Raw genomic sequence first — 16,345 nt, 5'->3', positions numbered from 1 at the left:
AATTACTACCTTCCCCCTAGACTTAATCTTTCCTTCTCCTCCTTTGATCACATTAAAGAAGGTACTTTAAAAAATCAGTAAAGTCAAAAAGTCTAAGGAAGACTGTTAAAAAAAATTTAAAGCTTAAGCCTGAAAAAAATTTTGAGTTAAGAAAACAAGTTAAATAAAAAAATTTTGCTTAAGAAATTACTTTAGAAAAATTTCTAACACTTTTAAAAATTTTAAATTTTACGAGATAAATAATTTCTAAGTGATTTCTAATAGTATTTTTTGATAAATATTGAAAGCATTATTTAATTATTATTACATGCTTATCAGTTTGTTAATTAAACATTCATTTCAATAATTGGCTTCCAGACTATGACGAGACACTAGGCCTTCTTGGTTATTCGAGCAACAAACATTTTCTAGACAAAGCCTCTTAAAGAAATTAAACATTTAATTTTCTCTCTAAAAGTCCTAATTAAAAAAAAATCAATCCAAATATGATTTTGGAACCCAATATAGGTTTTTTCCTACTAGTTAATTAAAAAATTTTTAGGAATGTATTTCTGTGAGATTTTTCTAATTTATCTCTTATGGTATTTGAGGTACCAATTTAATCCATTGTATTTTCTAATATGTTGAATATTTGAGCATGCACGATTTTTCAAAATTTCTATTTCTTTTTATAATTTTTCATTCTTAATTTTAATTTTATCGAAATCCTCTAATCAACAAGTAGTAGCTAAGAATAATTTTAATTCTTTGTTTTCTTTTTCTAACATACAACAATTCTTTGTTAATAATTTAACAAACTAAAATAATTTGTCAGGATGAAGAGACCGTACCTGACTTACCTTGTCGATCCTGCAATTTGAAGCTCCCCCTGAAGTAATGCTTTCTTTCAATGTCGCTCCCCTTTCATCGAAGCTCTCAATGCTCATTTTGAATGAGCTTGCTTCGTCTTCAACTTCTTGATGACTTGCCACTAATACAAGTTCGGTGATGGCTTCAATTTCCGATTCGGATGACGTTTCATCCCACGTCACCTTTAGATTCTTGTACTTGGTTGTTTGGGTCGGCTTCTTATTCTTGCTCTTGTCCTTGTCTTTCAATTTGGGGCAGTTATCTTTCACGTGCCCTTCTTCATCACAGTGGTAGCATCTTATGCTTCTTCTTCTTTTACCCTGCACTTGATTAAATCTTTTAGTTTTAAATAACTTTTTAAATTTACATACCATCACCGTTGTTTCATTATCATCGAGAGAAGATTCTGAATCTTGTTTGCCCATCTTTGCCTTTAGGGCAATGTTGTGTTTTGGTTCTTTCTTCAGATCTGCGCATCTTGTTTTATGAACTTTAAAAGTTAAAAATAATTTTTCTAAAGTACTGATTCTAGATTCTAGATTCTTAGATATATAATAGGCATATGCTAATAATACCCATTCAGTATTTTTAGGCAATGCATTAAGTACATACCTTAGCGAATCTCAGTTACTTATCTTTTCTCCGAGATTCTTATCCTTAGCGAATATCAGTTACTTATCCTTGAGTGAAGGTGTGCAACGATTTCATCTTCCTCTAATCGAAGATTGTTGATTTGGTAGCAAAGTAGATCTCATCTTGTGAGTTTTGCCTCAGAGGTTCCTTTGTGTAGTGTTATGATATCGCAAGTGCATGGTTTCTTCGTCAGTAATAAAAAAGATATCAAACCCATAGGGACTGTTGATTAAGTACTAGTTAACTTCACATGACGAATTATCTAGACAAATGAAGGGTTGGTTGAGAAAGAGAGTAAGTATAAGAAAGGTTAATGAGAAGGAGAGAGAAGAAATAAGAGAGTGAAGTTGGATTTGGGGATGGATAGATGCTAGGATTTCAGTTTCATTATGATGCTAGTTAATGTCCCTATGCATTGTTCATCTACCTAACTCCATGCTTATACTCGTGTAGGACTTCTAACTAGAGTCCGGCACAACCTCGCATAGATCACACTAAAGAGTCTACCCAAGTCCTAATGCCATTAAGTAAAGAAGCAACTCTAGAAAATCCGGTTAAAGGGTTACTCTCTGCCACAGGGCCCCCTAGTAATATGCTCCTAGAGTTATCCGATTTACTTCCTAATGGTAGATTAATGCAATTAAGTAGAAGAGACAACCTAGGAAGTTCGATTAAAAGGTTACCCTCTGTCACAGGGCCCCCCAGTCATACATTCCTAGATTACACAATTCACTTTCTAATATTAATTTGGAAGAACCCTCTAAACTCTAATTAGTTTCCCTTGTAGGGAATCAAACTCCGTTTTAAGGAAATACCGTAGAAAGTAAGGGATACCTTCTGTCACAAGGTCCCATGGTCTTACAATCCAAGGCTCTTCTTCTACATGGGGATCAAAACCCTACATCTACATGAATTGCCCTCACACACATTTCGTCAAACATATACAAGGCACAATACACATAAAACATGATAATAAACACTTCATTGTATAGGAAAATATCCAAATACATAGTTTATACACCACATCACATCACAAGTATTTTTTACATCCTAGATCTAGAGATCTACTCCATTGCAAGGGAATTTACAACCAAAGACAAGAAAAATAAGTAAACTACATCTCAAAACATAGAGACAAAGAGAGTAGAAAGCTTATCCTTGAAGCGTAGCTTTCTTGAATATGTTCCCTTGCTCCGGAGGAGGATGGATCGACAGAGATCGATGAGGATGAAGCCTAGGGCTCTCCCAAGAGGGAGAACCCTTCCCCAAGATCCAAGATGATTGAAAAAGGGGAGAAAACTATTGGATCGTAGAGTTCACTAGAGGGGGGGGGGGGTTGAATAGCAATATTTAATAATTCAAAAATCAATTCGAGTACGCAGTGGAAATAAGGAAAGTAAGGGCAATGCTAACACAACCAATTTTACTTGGTTCGGAGCCTTCGTCGACTCCTACTCTAAGGCTCGCACTCATCGAGTGCTTTCATTGGGCAACACTAATAATTCGCAAAAATGATTACAAAATAAGTACAGGAATTATTAAACTAATACTGACAACAAGAAAAAGGAAATGAGTCACAGGTTGTCGGAGAATCCTCGCAACGTCGCAGGAGTAGAGCGTAACAAAGCAGTCGTAGAAGAAGTGTCAGTAGCTCTGGAGGAAGGCTCCTTTTATAGGAGTGCTCCGGATAGCCGGATCCCTTCCGAGCACATGGACTATAACGTCGGCCCGGCTAATCAGCGCACTCCACGTTTGCGACGAGATAGACTTTTGCCTTCTAGGTGCCCGGACCAGTTCCGGGCGCTCGGACCAACTCTCCCGGATCCCTTCCGGGCACCCGGACCACCATTTTCCAAAAACTCGTTTTCTTGCAAGAAAATGTTAGTCCGAGGTAAAATAAAAGTTATACTAACCTGCAAAACAAAGTGTTAGTACAATTATATTCAAATAGAGTAGTAATTAGATTATGTCTCACCGAGACCAGAATCTAGTCACGATCTTAACTTAGATTCCCGAAATGGTTCTAAGTTGGATCGACGCCAAAGTTCCCTAACTGGGAACGCGTCCTCACCAAGTCACTCCCCTCTAGTGACTTACCTTAACTTACCTATCAGACATCCGGTCAGCCCGTCGACCTGTCTGAACTTCGTGCCAGTTATCCGGTCAGCCCGCCAACCTAGCTGGACTTCGTGCTAGACATTCGGTCAGTCCGTCGACCTGTCTGAACTTTGTGTCAGCTATCCGGTTAGCCCATCAACCTAGCTGAACTTTGTCCCATCTATTCGATTGTCCCATCGACCTAGCTGGGCTTCGCACCAGCTATCCGGTCGGCTCGTGGACCTAGCTGGATTTCTCCTGCACACTTAGTCAAAGTGTTGGATCACAACGAAACTAACTTAATCTACTTTGTCATTCATCAAAACCTGAGTTAGACCGTTATTGCTAACCACACCAACAAAACCCCCTTTTATAGCACTTGGAACAACCCTGGCATTGGTCGTGACATGGCCGTGTGAATCCAAACAGCCATGTGTTATCTTGGCTCTGGTCCAGTGGTACTGTTGTGTGGTCCACAAGGCCAAAGTCTTCTTCTTTTCTGGAAATGTGATATGCCCATGTGGCCCACACGACCAAAGTCTTCTTCTTCTCTGGAACTTCCACATTGCCCATGTGGATTGACACGACCGTGTGGATTTCACACACCCCTTACATGGCCCTTAGCATGGCTCCGCATGGCTATGTCTCATTAAAATGTCTTTTAGACCATCAAGACGGAGTTTTCTTTAGTTAAAGTCTTCAACAAAGTTGTAGATCTTGAAGTTATCTACATTTTTTTATATAAAAACAACCCATAATTCCAACCAAGCATAAATTTATGGCTATTTTAGTTTCGGTCTGCAGTGTTAAAAATTTCACATGACCCTCACATGGCTATGTGGATTGCACACAACCTCTACACGACCTCCACACGACCATGTGGATTCCACACAGCTAGAACATGGGAAAAACTTGGTTTTCACATGCCCGTGTGAGTTACACGACCCATATACTTTGGAAGCTCTAAACTCCATTTAAGCTCCGTTTTTGCTCCAAATCATGTCTTATCAATCAAAACGAGCAAAGAGTAGATCTTTGAACAAAAGGAGTAGAAATATGATATTATAATAAAATAAGATGCAATAAACATAGATTATGCTCATGAAATATAAGTAGATGTGTGTCAAAACATGCATAAAAGTGTATATAATCTACGCATATCACATCCCCAGACTTAAACCTTTGCTTGTCCTCAAGCAAAAACTGCATCTAAACTCATATGATTAAATAGTGCATCATAATCTCTAGCAAGTCAATCTAATCCTATCAAATGATTTTATTGGTGAGCTGTTGGGTTTTTCGGGCCGTAAAAACCGCTTTTTGCGTTGTGAAATCCCCGAATCCCATGCCACCGGATCCGTGCGAAGTTATAAAGTAAAATTTTCTAAGTGTATGAGTTTCTCTAACCTAGATCTACACTGGATCTACAAAGAAAAAGAGATTACCCTTGATGCGAAGCCCTTCGCAAATCCCGCTCGTCCAAGGTTCGCCGGATCTCAAGGTTGTAAAGTGTACAACCCTCTATGTGTATCCACACGAACAAATCGATGGAGAGAACCTCTAAAGATGTGCTAGCAACCTTAGAGGATCAGCAATGGTGGAGGAGAGGGAGAGAAGAAGGGTAGAGAGGAAGAAGAAGGAGGTTACCAAAAAAAATGAAACTCACCTTTGAGTTAAAGTGGCCGGCCACTTCAAGAAGGCTTTTAAACCTGCATGGGATATCAAGAGTCACAACTCTTGATCTCCCTCATGAGGTGGAACACACATGTGCTAGCCTTGATGATGTGGTTCATCATCATTAGTCCACTTAATACCAACTCACAAATGAGGTGGCAATGGTCAAGTTAAACTTGGCCTTTCATCTTCTTCTCAAGTCAAGTCAAACTTGACCACTTCTCTCCCATGGTTGATCAAATCTAACCATTAGTTCAAGTCAATTTTAATTTAATGAATCTCTATTCATTGAATTAAATTGGCTCAATGAGTCTAAGTCCAAATTAGACTCATTTAACACATGAACCAAATTGAGTCCAACTCAATTAGTTTACTTTGGATTACTCCTAATCCAATTTGGTTCATCACATGAACCTAATCCTCTTGGTTCATCAAATGAACCTAATCTCTATCTAATTGCCCTTTGTGTGTGACCCTATAGGTTCTTGTAACGTTGGCAATGCTCCTAAACCCATTTAGAAGCATAAGTAATGAGCGGTATCTAGCAACACATCATTACTACCCAAGTTACAAGAATGTTGAGATCCAACATCACCTTGTGACTACTAATTGTGACTCTTCACAATATGTGACAATGTTCTTCTATCCTTGACATCTAGATTGATCAAATCTGAGGCATAGACGGTGTCATCCTCTGATCAATCTAAATCTTGAACTCCAAGTAAACTCACTCTAATTAAATGAGCTCAATATCTCATATTGACTCACTTGGGCATGACCATGCACTTAGTGGTCTCACTCTATCAAAAATAAAGATGTCACTCCCGTTATATAGGAGGGATAGATCCTATCTACATCACTCACATCCCTCCGCATAATTTGTTACATACCCAGTAATCGCCTTTATAGTCCACCCAGTTACGGGTGACGTTTGACAAAGCCAAAGTATGTAACTCATTATGTAGGGAACCATGGTGACTTCAGGTCCAAGGACTAATAGTCATACTAATAGCCACATGAGAAAGTATATGACACTCATATAACGATCCATGATACTTTCTCATGGTGGGTCATTCAGTATACATTCTCCAATGCATACCCATGTGTCAACTTGATATCTCTATATCAATGACTTGTGAGATCAAGTCATCGAGTTGACCTACATGCTAGTCTCGTCACATTAACATTGTCCCTGAATGTTAATACTTGACTAGGAATGATTAAGAGTAGTGTTCCCTATATCATCTCACTATCGATTCAACCAATTGATTGATATAGGTTAGAACGTTCTACTCAAGGATGCTATTATACTTAGTTATTTGGCACCAATACAAGTAAGTATAATAACCATAAACAAATGCCTTTATATATATAAGAAATATGATACAATGAGTCCATACAACAATCATCAAATGATTGGCTCTAGGGCTCTAACTAACAATCTCCCACTAGCATTAGTGCCAATCAGTGTAGGCTCTAAGGCCTAATGACCTAGTGTGACCATCATGCTTTCTCTGTGCCAAAGCCTTGGTGAAGGGATCTGTGATGTTAGTGTTAGGATCGATGGTCGCGGCTAGAGAGGGGGTGTGAATAGCCGACCCCAAATTCTTTCGTTTCTTCCTACGATTAGGGTTAGTGCAGCGGAAATAAACAATAGAAACGATAAACGAGAAGCAAACCTCAACACGAAGATGTAACGAGGTTCGGAGATGATACTCCTACTCCTCGGCGTGTCCGTAAGGTGGACGAAGCCTATCAATCCGTCGGTGGATGAGTCCCCGGAAAACCGGCTAATAAGAACACTCCTTCTGGGTGGAGAAACCTCGCCACAGAAACTTCTTGCAACAGCAAGAAAGGTGTACAAAAATACAGCACAAAACAGAAGATAATATGAATGTACAAAACAAAGCTTGCCTACTGTTCTTGTCGACTGGAATCCGAAGCAGCAACTTCAGGAAACTCACAGCAGCAGCTGATCAGTAGAGGAAAGCTCACCCGAAGCTTCAAGAAGGAGCGAGCTCAGCAAAGCTCAAATCACAGCAGTGAAGATGAAGAAGCAGAAGCTTCGGAGAAGAAGTACTGTAGAAAGTCCTCGATCTCCTTTTATAACCTGCACAAAGAAGACAGCGAAGAAGACGGAGATAGCCGTTTTCACTCACAACGGCTATACCTGGACCGATCAGGCTCCACCCTGATCGGTCCGAGGCCTTCCTGATCGGTCTTGGGGACCGATCAGGACCTATGCTGATCGGTCCCCAGACCGATCAGCACTCTTCTCCCAACTCTCTGATCGTCTCTTGATCGGTCTGTGGACCGATCAGGGTGCATGTGGATCGGTCCACAGACTGATCCCCTCCTTTTCTCTTTGCCTTCTGTTTGTTTCTGATCGGTCTGACGACCGATCAGATAACACTCAGTAGGCTACTGTTTGGTTACTGATCGGTCACCAGACCGATCCAGATACCCAGTGTATCACTGGATCGATCCACTGATCGATCCAGAGCTTGGTTTTTGCCCAAACCAAGTCCCAAGCCTTCCAAACCAACAGCCGGTCAACCTTGACCTGTTGGTACATCATGCTTAGCATCCGGTCACTCCCTTGACCTACTAAGACTCCCCACCAAGTGTCCGGTCAATCCTTGATCCATCTAGATTTTTCCTTGCCTGGCTTCACTCACCAGGACTTTCACCTAGCTTCACTCACTAGGGTTTTCACCTGGCTTCACTCACCAGGACTTTCCCACTGCCTGGCTTTACTCACCAGGACTTTCCCTTTCACCTAGCTTCACTCACTAGGATTTTCACCTGGCTTCACTCACCAGGATTTCCAATCTGCCTGGCTTCACTCACCAGGACTTTTCCATCTGCCTGGCTTCACTCACTAGGACTTTTCCATCTGCCTGGCTTCACTCACCAGGGTTTTCACAACTGCCTAGCTTCACTCACCAGGACTTTCCCACTGCCTGGCTTCACTCACCAGGACTTATTCGTCTTCCTGGCTTCACTCACCAGGACTTTCCACATCCGGTCCAGAGAACGAGCTACCGAGCCCTCTTCGACTTCCATCCGGTCCAGAGAACGAGCTCCAGGCCCTCTCGGCCTAGTCCCGAGCGAGGCCACCGAGCCTCTCTCCGACTTCCACTTGGGTCCGGAGAGCTACCGAGCCCTCTCTGACCTAGTCCGGAGAACGAGCTACCGAGCCCTCTCCGACTTCCACTTGCCAAGTTCCCATACTTGGACTTCTCCGTGCCAAGTCTCCATACTTGGACTTTCTCCCGTGCCAAGCTCCCTGCTTGGACTTTTCCCGTGCCAAGCTCCCTGCTTGGACTTTTCCGAGTCAGGTCAACTCACCTCGGGTCAACCAGGTCAACCTTGACCAAGGGTTGCACCCACAACCTCCCAAGTTTCTGTTCTTGTCAAACATCAAGATACAACTTGAGTCAGGTCAATTCGAGTCAGGTCAACCAGGTCAACCAGGTCAACCTTGACCTAAGGTTGCACCAACAATCTCCCATCAAAATACAACTCTTTTGTTCTTGTCAAACATCAAAATACAACTCGAGTCAGGTCAACTCGAGTCGGGTCAACTCGAGTCGGGTCAACCAGGTCAACCTTGACCTAAGGTTGCACCAACAATCTCCCCCTTTTTGATGTTTGACAATACCTTTAAGTTAGGCTAATCCTATAGCCTCAACTTTCCTCATGCCACTAGGTAATGAAACATAAGTTACAACCTTACATTCTCCTTCTAAGAAGACAACCTCCTTCTTAGATAATGAAGACCTAACTTAAACCCTTCATTCTCCCCCTATTGGCACACATCAACAAACTCTCCCCCTGAAGAGTAAGTTATCGTTGTTCACAACTTCACTCGTCGTAATCAACAAACTCTCCCACTAACTCCAATGTTCTTCCTTGAACATTCTCTAGACATTCTTCCCCTTTTTGACACACATCAAAAGGAGTGAATCAAGGTCAAGAGTTTCTTCCTAATGAAAGTCCCATACCTTTCATTGAAACTCTTAATTTCCCCCTTGATACTAAGGTCAACAATCAACTTAGTGATAATCCCATATCACTCATCCTCAAAAATTTCGACGAGTAAAAACTCCCCCTAAAAGTCAACTCCTCCTTGACTAATAGGTAAAACTCCCCCTAAAGGTCAACTCCCCCTTGACCATTGCACCAACAATGTCTTGGAGAGTTTCAAACCTTTAGAAATCCAAAACACCAACTCCCAGCTGAAATTTCAGACAAAACAGTCGAAAATCAGCAAGTTGGTCACCAGACCGATCAGCCTTCACTGGATCGGTCACCAGACCGATCCACACTCTCCTGGATCGGTCCTAGTGACCGATCCACACTTTCCTGGACCGATCAGAATCCTCTCTGATCGGTCCACAAGTCTGATATCAGAATTTCTGATTTTCCTCCCGAAATTCAGAAACTCCTAGAAAATTACAGAAAATTCCAAAAATTGTGAAATTTTGAGGATACATTCCTCATAACATATACTATCATGGAAAAATAGTTTTCTATGAAAATAACTTCCATTTTCAAATCTTGATACAAAGTTCAAAAGTCTTTGAAATAACTCAAAGTTAACTCATTTTGTATCACTTTGCTCAATGATGAATGCTATCACTAGAAAAGCTTCATCAAGGTTTTTCAAATCAATTTTGAAATGATTTTAAACCATTTAATTTAGGACCACAATCTTTGGGCTAAATGTACATGACTTGTACATAAGCTTTGCCTATGATCCCCAATTTTGAATTAGGCTCATCTTGGTACAAGAACTATGCACCTTGTTCCTAACTCATCATCCTAATATCTCACACACATCTAAGGTGTATCAAACACATCCAAGTCAATTTTGATATGAGATATGGGTTTAGGTTATCTTAGGCTAAGGTCTCATGCATTTTCTAAACATCAATTTGATCTCCATATCAAATTGTGTTTTTAACCTTAAATCAATTTCATTGATTATAAATGCAAGAGAAGATGACATGGCATAAAATGATATCATACATAATAACATGTGCCAGTGTCATGATGTCATGACATAAAGTATGAAACTTAAATAAGGCATGACATTTAAACAACCTAAGCATTATCATGACATTTTAAATGATCATAAAATAAATATGATGTTATGACATGGCATATGACAAACAATATATGGCAAATAACATGTAAAGGTATAGGAAATACCTAATTCTAGCCTTAGTTGCCTTTTTTGACAGTTTTGATCATTTTGCCATAGGTTCTATATTCCTAAGAGTAATAGACCTAAAATCATATACCAAAGATTTTTAGATCACTATGTGCCAATTGACTCTAGAGAACTCCTCAAATGTGATTGGCACATCCTAATCACCTTAGGAATAGCTTTCCATTTCATTTTCAAGGCTTGATTATACCTTGAAAAATCCTAAAGTGCCACCTTTTGCCATGATTAAGTTAACTACCTATTCAAGTAAGGTTGGCACGCCCTGACTAATCTAGCGTGATGAAATCACGCTCCTAGGAACCCAATACCTATTGGAGCTCATTGGGTTCACTAAATATTCACTAGGGATGACTTCCCTAGCAACCCTCCTAATGACCCTCCTAGGCTTTGAAGCCTTGGTCATTTGGAACTCATCAAGATCAACTCTAGGGGTGACTCCCCTTGTGACCTTGGTGATGGTCTTCCTAGTCTAGGTTTTGTTCCATAATCGAATGGAACATCATGGTAAGTGGGCTTGACCACTTGGGACTTAGGTTTGTGACCCAAACCTTTCTTGTCCTTGGACTTGGGTTTTTGACCCCTAGACTCTAGAGTCAAATCCTCAAGAGCTTTTTCTAGAGAGTCAAGTCTTGACCTCAAGACTTGATTTTCTTTCTCTAATACCTCAAGCTTTAATTTATCATTTTTCTTTGAGGTATTCCTAGGCATATGTCTAGATGATTTTGGATTTCTACCTAGATTTTCCTTAGCCTTAGATGGGTTAATTCTAGGGTTGGCTTTCCTAGTGTTATCCTTATCTAGGCTCACATGTTTGGCACCTAAGCATGTATATTGATTCCTATAATTAACATGCTTATCATTCTTGACAATAGCAATAAGGCTACTAGCATGCATCCTACTAGAATTGCAAGAATGTGCCTTAGAGATTACCTTAGGGTTTGCCCTAGCTCCCCCTATACATGTGCTCGATCTCTTGTCCTTGTGAGGTTGCCTCCCCCTCGGACATTGGCTCCTATAGTGTCCCCTTCGTTTGCATTGGAAGCACACCACGTGCTCCTTGCCCTTGCGTGTTGGGACTCTGGCTTCCTTGACCTTTGGCGCCGGTGGAGTTTTTCTAACCCTCTTTGGACATTTACTCTTGTAATGTCCAAATTCCCTACACTCAAAGCACATTATGTATAATTTGCTAGAAACTAAATGGCTTGAGTTACCTAGAGTTGAGGATGGATGAACGCTCTCTCCTTCATCCCTTCCGGAGGTAGACGCTTCTTCTTCTTGCTCCGAACTTGAAGAAGAACTCTCCTCCTCTTCTTCTTTAGATGTTGAGTAGCCCTCAACTTCTAAATCCATCCCTCCATGATGTGAACTCCTTGGCTCGCTTGACTCCTCTTCATGGCTTGAAGTGGAGTTCTCCTCATGGAACTTTGCCAAGTTGTTCGACAACTCCTTGGCATCGTTATATCCACCTATCCTACACAAAACATCATTAGGTAAAGAAAATTCAAAAATTTTCAATACCTCATCGTTGACTAGGGATTGATGGACTTGTTCCTTGGTCCACTCTTTCTTCTCTAGGGTTTCTCCTTTCTTGTCCATCGGAGGCTTGAAACCTAATTGAACACAACTCCAATTTTCAAGGTTAGTCATAAGAAAGTACTTCATTCTTACCTTCCAAAATGCGAAGTCGTCGCGATCATAGAAAGGTGGAATGGTGATGTCTTCTCCGAGTTGATCCATCTCTAGCTTGTGCTCCCTCGGGTGTTAATCCGACAAAGAGCGACCTCGCTCTGATACCACTTGTTAGGATCGATGGTTGCGGCTAGAGAGGGGGGTGTGAATAGCCGACCCCAAATTCTTTCGTTTCTTCCTACGATTAGGGTTAGTGCAGCGGAAATAAACAATAGAAACGATAAAGGAGAAGCAAACCTCAACACGAAGATGTAACGAGGTTCAGAGATGATACTCCTACTCCTCGGCGTGTCCGTAAGGTGGACGAAGCCTTTCAATCCGTCGGTGGATGAGTCCCCGGAAAACCGGCTAATAAGAACACTCCTTCTGGGTGGAGAAACCTCGCCACAGAAACTTTTTGCAACAGCAAGAAAGGTGTACAAAAATACAGCACAAAACAGAAGACAATATGAATGTACAAAACAAAGCTTGCCTACTGTTCTTGTCGACTGGAATCCGAAGCAGCAACTTCAGGAAACTCACAGCAGCAGCTGATCAGTAGAGGAAAGCTCACCCGAAGCTTCAAGAAGGAGCGAGCTCAGCAAAGCTCAAATCACAGCAGTGAAGATGAAGAAGCAGAAGCTTCGGAGAAGAAGTACTGTAGAAAGTCCTCGATCTCCTTTTATAACCTGCGCAAAGAAGACAGCGAAGAAGACGGAGATAGCCGTTGTCACTCACAACGGCTATACCTGGACCGATCAGGCTCCACCCTGATCGGTCCAGGGTGCTGCTGATCGGTCATGGGGACCGATCAGGCTCTATGCTGATCGGTCCCCAGACCGATCAGAACGCTTACAGAGAGTTGCCCAACTCTCTGTGCGTACCCTGATCGGTCCCGGGGACCGATCAGAGCTCCCTCTGATCGGTCCAGGGACCGATCAGCACCCTTTTCTCCCGAACTTCTTGCCTTCTGATCGTTGTTTCCTGATCGGTCTGCAGACCGATCAGATAACACTCAGTAGGCTACTGTTTGGTTACTGATCGGTCACCAGACCGATCCAGATACCCAGTGTATCACTGGATCGATCCACTGATCGATCCAGAGCTTGGTTTTTGCCCAAACCAAGTCCCAAGCCTTCCAAACCAACATCCGGTCAACCTTGACCTGTTGGTACATCATGCTTAGCATCCGGTCACTCCCTTGACCTGCTAAGACTCCCCACCAAGTGTCCGGTCAATCCTTGATCCATCTAGATTTTTCCTTGCCCGGCTTCACTCACCAGGACTTTCACCTAGCTTCACTCACTAGGGTTTTCACCTGGCTTCACTCACCAGGATTTCCAATATGCCCGGCTTCACTCACCAGGACTTTCCCACTGCCTGGCTTTACTCACCAGGACTTTCCCTTTCACCTAGCTTCACTCACTAGGATTTTCACCTGGCTTCACTCACCAGGATTTCCAATCTGCCTGGCTTCACTCACCATGACTTTTCCATGTGCCTGGCTTCACTCACCAGGGTTTTCACAACTGCCTGGCTTCACTCACCAGGACTTTCCCACTGCCTGGCTTCACTCACCAGGACTTTCCCACTGCCTGGCTTCACTCACCAGGACTTATTCGTCTGCCTGGCTTCACTCACCAAGACTTTCCACATCCGGTCCAGAGAACGAGCTACCGAGCCCTCTCCGACTTCCATCCGGTCCAGAGAACGAGCTCCCGAGCCCTCTCTGACCTAGTCCGGAGAACGAGCTACCGAGCCCTCTCCGACTTCCACTTCCGGTCCAGAGAATGAGCTACCGAGCCCTCTCTGACCTAGTCCGGAGAACGAGCTACCGAGCCCTCTCCGACTTCCACTTGCCAAGTTCCCATACTTGGACTTCTCCGTGCCAAGTCTCCATACTTGGACTTTCTCCCGTGCCAAGCTCCCTGCTTGGACTTTTCCCGTGCCAAGCTCCCTGCTTGGACTTTTCCGAGTCAGGTCAACTCACCTCGGGTCAACCAGGTCAACCTTGACCAAGGGTTACACCCACAACCTCCCAAGTTTCTGTTCTTGTCAAACATCAAGATACAACTTGAGTCAGGTCAATTCGAGTCAGGTCAACCAGGTCAACCTTGACCTAAGGTTGCACCAACAATCTCCCATCAAAATACAACTCTTTTGTTCTTGTCAAACATCAAAATACAACTCGAGTTAGGTCAACTCGAGTCGGGTCAACCAGGTCAACCTTGACCTAAGGTTGCACCAACAGTTAGCCTCTGTGGGTACTCTGTAAATCTTCACTTCTCCTCTATCGATAATCTCTCGAATAAGATGGAAGCATCGTAGTATGTGTTTGGTCCGCTGGTGTGAGTGAGGTTCCTTAGCCTGCGCAATTGCTCCATTATTGTCACAATAGATCTCTACAGGATCAGCTATGCTAGGAACCACCACAAGCTCAGTAATGAACTTGCGGATCCAAACTGCCTCCTTTGCTGCTTCTGATGCAGCAATATACTCGGCCTCTGTTGTAGAATCAGCAACTGTGCTCTGTTTCGAACTCGTCCAGTTCACATCACCACCATTTATGCAAAACACGAACCTTGACTACGATCGATAGTCATCCTGATCAGTTTGGAAGCTAGCATTATTGTAACCCTTTACAGCTAGCTCATCATCACCTCCTTATATTAAGAAATATTTTTTAGTCCTTCTCAAGTACTTAAGAATATTCTTGACTGCTATCCAGTGACTTTCACCTGGATTTGACTGGTATCTGCTCGTCATGCTCAAAGCATACGAGACATCAGGACGAGTACATAGCATGGCGTACATGATAGATCCTATGGATGAGGCATAAGGGATCATATCCATGCGGCCTCTCTCCTCTCTAGAAGAGGGACTTTAAGTCTTCGAAAGACTCACACCATGTGACATCGGAAAAAATCCCTTCTTGGAGTTCTGCATGGCAAACCGTAGTAATACTTTGTCAATATATGTGCTCTAAATTAGGCCAAGCAATCTCTTAGATCTATCTCTATAGATCTGTTTGCCTAGAATATGGGTTGCTTCACCTAAGTCCTTCATTGAGAAACAATTCCCTAGCCAAGTTTTGACAGACTGCAGCAAAGGGATGTCGTTTCCAATGAGTAGTATGTCATCCACATACAATACAAGGAAAACAACTGTGTTCCCTACAACCTTCTTGTAGACACAGGGTTCATCTTCATTCTTGATGAAATCAAACTATTTGATTGCATCATCGAATCGAAGATTCCAGCTCCGAGAAGCTAGCTTTAGTCCATAAATGGACTTATGCAGCTTGCATACTCTACCAGTATGCTGTGGATCTATAAAACCCTTAGGTTGTGTCATGTACACATTCTCGAGCAGGTTTCCATTCAGAAACACGGTTTTGACATCCATCTGCCAGATCTCATAATTGTGGTATGCTGCAATAGCAAGCATGATCCGAATGGACTTAAACATCGCTACTGGAGAAAAGGTTTCATCATAGTCAATACCATGAATTTGCTTGAAACCTTTAGCTACCAAGCGACCCTTATAAATAAGTCCATCCATGTCAGTCTTTCTCTTAAAGACCCACTTACACCCAATGGGTTTAACCCCTTCAGGTGGATCAACCAAAGTCCATACTTGGTTGGTGTACATGGATTACATCTCGGATCTTATGGCCTCTAGCAATTTCTTAGAATTTGGGCTCATTACAGCTTCCTGATAGGAGGTAGGCTCATCCTCAATGAGCACAATGTCATCATGGTCAGACAAGAGAAATGAGTATCTCTCAGGCTGACGACGTACCCTATCAGACCTACGAAGAGGTAGGTCTACTTGAACTGGTTGTGGTTCCTCAACTCCTTGTGGAACAACATCATCCACAACACTTTGTGGTTCCAGTTCAACTTCCATCGAGGCTTCAGTGCTATGGTCCACACCTTGAACTTCTTCAAGATTGAATGTACTCCTACTAGTTTTTCTAGAAACAAAGTCTCTTTCTAGAAATGCCCCAGTCTTAGCCACAACTACTTTGTGTTGACTGGGAATGTAGAAGTAATATCCCTCCATTTCCTTGGGATATCCAATAAAATAGCACTTATCAAATTTGGGTCCCAGTTTGTCCGAGACTTGACGTCGAACGTAAGCCTCACAACACCAAATCCTCATAAAAGACACCTGGGCATCTCTCCC

This window comes from Zingiber officinale, chromosome 10B (genome assembly GCF_018446385.1).
Source record: "Zingiber officinale cultivar Zhangliang chromosome 10B, Zo_v1.1, whole genome shotgun sequence".
Lineage (NCBI taxonomy): Eukaryota > Viridiplantae > Streptophyta > Magnoliopsida > Zingiberales > Zingiberaceae > Zingiber > Zingiber officinale.
This window is presented reverse-complemented; position numbering follows the sequence as displayed.